The following is a 4892-nucleotide window of genomic DNA, read 5'->3' as shown; positions in this document are numbered from 1 at the left end:
CTCCGTGTCATCCTCTCAAAGTCCTGTTTCCATTTCTGGGTGTCTCTCCCCTGGCTTCTCTGTCTGCTTCCCACAGACAGCACCAGCATCTCTCTCTGGAAGACTGGAGCTGGGAATTCAGGGCCTCCCTGGGGACACTCAGCCAGTGACAGGTGTGGAAGGTGAAAGCCCAGCTCTCTGCCTGGGGTTGGGGCACAGTCTGAGGGGGACCACACCCTGCTGCTTTCAAGGTTGAGCGGGCTTGGGCTTGGCTCCTCTTCCCCCCACCCCTTGCCTAGCCCCTCCTTCCTTGCACCCCCAGCTGATTTCCCCTGACCACCCTAACAACTCCCTCGTCCACACGCCTGTCTCTGGAGAACCCAACCTGTGACAAAACACATGATGCGTCTCTCCTCGGAATCCGCCTGCCCCCGGGCAGGCTTTAAGCCCAGATACCCGCCTCATACACCATACAGCAGAAATCCCCCGGTTGCTCTCAGAGGCTGTGATGATAGCCACGCAGTCAGTTTATTTTTATTTACCTAGATGACAAATAACATGTCATTATTCCTCCTCTTCCCACGGCAGTCCCTTCCCCTATGTGCCTGGAGGTTGTCAAGGGGGTCACAGGGCGTTCCTCTTTAACAATTTTTAAAAAAATTTTAGAGTTGTGGAGTCCATGTGAGGAATTACTGCATAAGTAAGTTGGATGCCAGTGAAGTGTGGACTTCCAGCGCCCACCCCCCCATAGCGGACCTGGTCCCCAGTGTGTTGCTGTTGTGCCCTATCCCCCTCTCTGCCCTCCTACCCTAGCAGTGTCCAGCCTCTGATCCCTTCCTTGTGCTCATGTGACCAGTGACCAGGGCCCGCTGAGGAGGAACACCATGCAGTGTTCAGTTCCTTGTTTCTGCGACAGTTCACTTAGTGTTCTTCTTCATGCCTGCGTAGTATTCCATCATGTATATGTAACACATTTTCTCTATCCGGTCCACTTTCGATGGGCAGTAGGGATTGGTTCCATGTTTTTGCTTTTGTGAACAGTGCCGCAGTGAGCATGCGTGTGCCGGTGTGTTTTTGGTAGAGTGATGTATGTTCCTCTGAGTCTGTTCCCAGAAGTGAGGTTGCTGGAACGTATGGAAGCTCAGTGTTTAGTTCTTTGAGAAAACACCACTGCTTTCCACGAAGGCTGAACTAGCTCACATTCCCACCAACAAGGTGGAAGTGTCCCCTTTTCTCTGCAGCCGCACCAGCACCTGTTGCCTTTGATTTTAATGGTGGCCATCCTGACCATGTGAGGTGGTATCTCGTTATGGTTTTGATTTACATCTCTCTGCTGATTAATGAGGCTGAGCATCTTTGTTTGTTTGTTGACTGCTTGAATCAGACCCTACACTCTTTTTTTTTTTAAGTTTTCAAGCAAACTTTATTAGAGAAATAAGAGAAAAAGGAAGCTTCATGGCAGAAACACCTGCCATGGAAAAGTTTTTCAAAGAAAATCTGCCAGGGCTGGGTTCTTGTCTCACGCCCAGGAAGAATTAGGGACATGGACAGCCAGAAGGTGAGAAAGTAGGATTTATTGAGAAGACAGAAAAGCTCCCACAGTGAGAGGGGACCCTAGGGGGTTGCCCCAGACCCTACACTTGATATTGTAGCTCAGAAGCCTGCGTCATTGGCCCAGCTCCAAGCCCTTCTCATAGGCTGCCTTGAGTAGCCAAGTCCAGGAGAAAGTGACTCTTCTATCCTGGGTTACAGGTCACTAAGCTCTATCCAGCTGTATTAAAACCTCTCCTTAAAGCCCACACCATGTTGCCACCTGGCTGGGGTGATCATGCTTTCCTCCCCCAAACCCAAGGCCAGATCTCCTATTCCTCGTCCCTTCACGGTGCTCAGCACCTGGCCAGGGTCCACCCGTCAAACCCATCGTAATATGGGGAGTAGAAGTCAAACCAGGCAAACAGGGTTTGCACAAGACTCAGCCCATCCATGGGTCCAAGGACCTTTGCAGACTGAGCTGGAATTGACACGTGAAATGTCACTTCTCAGACCCCTTTCACTACCTGCCCCCAGGTACACCTGGGTTCTCTTTCTATTGCCATCGCTCTGTGATTGCTCTTCCTGCCTCTCTGGGAAATTGACTTCTCCTGAGCTTGAGGTGTTTAGTGCTTGAGATTTCTAGGGAAGGAAGACACTTGTGAGCGAAGTCCCCGTCCCAGTGCGCGTCCTTGAAAGTCTGTTCCAAGCACGGACTCCCTGGAGCCAGCGGGACACTGAGCCCTCCGTAGGACTGGAGAGGCTCCTTCTCCCTACTTGCCTCTTGAGGTGGGATTGGCATTCACAAAGGTGCTCTCTGGAACATGGGAGGCGTCCACACCCTGTGGAAGTCTGTTTTCCTGTAAAAGCCGCCCATGACCTGTGCTGACGTCCCCTCTCTTGGGTTTGGGCATCTTGGGTTTCCAGGCAAAGTGAGAATGTCTAAGTGCTGGGGGCCGCTCCCCATGTGGGACTCAGCTCATGTGGCCCCTGGTGAGTGTCTTCAGGGCCTTAAGGCTCAGCTGTGAACACGCCCTGGCTTAGAGCAAAAACACAGCAGGACCCCGGCTAATCTGACTACTCACTGCCCTTCCCAACTAAGGTTAACGGTAAGGCTCCATGGTAAGACTCCAGGGAGGCTCGAACTCCATTGTTCATGGAACGGCATTCATTAACACCACCCTGTCCAGGGACCTCAGCCATCAAGAACAGTCTCGACACCGAGACTCTGCTGAGATGTACAGGCTATGTTTAGCCATCCACCCTTTGTCCAAGAGTCTATAAAAACTGTGTTGTGGTCCCAGGGTAGTTGGTTTCTTCAGGCATCTGGAGACAATTTTGAGAGGAATGTTCTTGACACTCTTTAAAGATACAGATATTTGGGTTTTTGTTTTATTTATTTATTTATTTATTTAATTTTATTTTTTTTTGGGTACCAAATTTCTTTATTTGAAGGAATGGTACAAATCAAAGAACTGAAGTGGACATTTTGGTGCAACCTATAGAAAAGGCAAAGGAAACCCCAACATGCATGGACTGCCTTGGTGACCAGGAAAGTCACCCAGTAGCTATGGGGAAATCAGCCCAAGGTTTAGCTGTCATCACGCTCTCCCAGGGTGTGCTTGTCAAAGAGATATTCTGCCATGCCAGATTCGGGGGCTCCCGTCTTGTGCAAGTTGGGTACGTAGTCACCCAATTCTTTGATGGATTTCACCTGCTCATTCAGGTAATGTGTCTCAATGAAGTCACACGAGTGGGGGTCGTTTTTGTCAGTAGCCAGTTTGTGCAGTTCCAGTCGTGACTGGTTCACGTTTTTTCCCAAGCGTGATGCACACTCCATGGCATTCAGCCCGTTCTCCCAGCCATCACAGTCTGGTTTCTTGATGTCCTGAAGGAAGATGCGGCCACCGCGTTGGTTTTGCAGCTTCATCAGTTTCCCAGCATGCTCCCTCTCCTCATGAGATTGGTGAAGAAGTATTTGGCAAAGTTCTTCAAAGCCACATCATCGCGGTCAAAGTAGTATGACACGGACAGGTAGAAGTAGGAGGCGTAGAGCTCCAGGTTGATCTGGCGGTTGATGGCGGCCTCCGAGTCCTGGTGGTAGTTCTGGCGCACCTGCGAGGTGGACGCGGTCGTCATGGCGGCGGCTGAGGACGGGCAGGGACGCGGCGAGGCGGTGGCGGAGGTGGAGGGCTGGCTCGGAGCGGTCAGCCGGGGCGACAGACGAGCGCCGGGTTCCGTCCAAGCACTGTTGAAGCAGGAAGCCGCGGCGACTCTCGGCGCAGGACGTCTCTATTTATTTATTTTTTACCAGAGCTGATGGCTAGCCATGTTGCCCTGGCTGGTCTCGAACTCCTGGCCTCAAACAATCCTCCTGCCTTGGGCTCCCAAAGTGCTGGTTTGACAGGTGTGAGCCATGGCTACTCAGGAGGCTGAGGTGGGAGGATCGCCTGAGCCCAGAAGGTTGAGGCTGTGGTGAGCCATGAAGGTGCCACTGCTCTCCAGCCTGGGTGACAGAGTGAAACACTGTCTCAAATAAACAAACAAACTGTCTCAAATAAATAAACAAACAAATAAAAATTTAAAAAATAAGAAAGACTGAAAAAGTGAGCTGTTTTTATTTCTGAAGTGTAACTGATCTCACCTAAAATTTTACTAACTCTAATCAGGATATTACAGTTGAAATTTCTGTGTGTGTGTGTGTCCCCAACATCGTTATACTCTTCTATGTGACAAAACTTTTTATAAGCCCTGGAAGGCAACCCTCGGTAACAAAAGTTTACTGACTTTTACACAAGGGAAAACTGATGGTTTGGACGTCTTTACCAGTCCCCGTGAACATGACTGCCAGTTTATTCAATGACTTGTTTATGTTGAATACAGGGCTTATATCTGAATACAACAGAAATACTCTGTAAAAATGAGCACAACCATTTTAAACAACTTGAGGAACCTACTGATGATCTGTGCTATCACATCGGTCAAGCAGGCTTTCTGCCAAGTCTCTGGTTCATTCTGAACAGAGTCCAGGTATGACGTGTGTGCACGGCTTGGTGGAGATTCCTTACCTTTTGGCTACAAATTGCTCGAAGCTTCTGAAGGAATTGCTGTCCACCCTCTCACGACTTCCCAGCATTTGTCAAGGGTGGAGAAGACACCCTGGAGTGTGCCTGACCCAAGCTGTGCCAGGTGAGGTCCATTCCACACCACACCTTATAAATAAATGACTAGACCAGACTATCATAACCAAGACATGATTCCAGAAAAGGGTGTTCTTTCACATAGTAAACTGAATCAAATATTTCTCTCATCATAAACTCAGCATCATTGAATGTAGCAGGAGGAACTTCTGCAATGACCCAGAAGTGATATATATATATATT

The 4892-nt window shown here is 49.5% G+C and overlaps 1 pseudogene across 1 annotated transcript; it reads right to left on the bottom strand.

The window, feature by feature from the left end:
* Nucleotides 1-2930: 2930 nt before the first annotated feature.
* Nucleotides 2931-4645, bottom strand: LOC103257674 (annotated as a pseudogene). The gene is made up of 3 exons (XR_504135.2): nt 4578-4645; nt 4336-4421; nt 2931-3801 (listed from the first exon to the last, which is right to left on the bottom strand). The product of XR_504135.2 is annotated as a ferritin heavy chain pseudogene (transcript).
* Between the last annotated feature and the right edge of the window lie 247 nt (nt 4646-4892).

Source organism: Carlito syrichta, unplaced genomic scaffold, assembly GCF_000164805.1.
Source record: "Carlito syrichta isolate Samal-C Ts95f unplaced genomic scaffold, Tarsius_syrichta-2.0.1 Scaffold301833, whole genome shotgun sequence".
In the NCBI taxonomy this organism is placed as follows: Eukaryota; Metazoa; Chordata; class Mammalia; order Primates; family Tarsiidae; genus Carlito; species Carlito syrichta.
The sequence above is the reverse complement of the archived record's forward strand: the minus strand, read 5'-3'. Positions and strand labels throughout refer to the sequence as shown.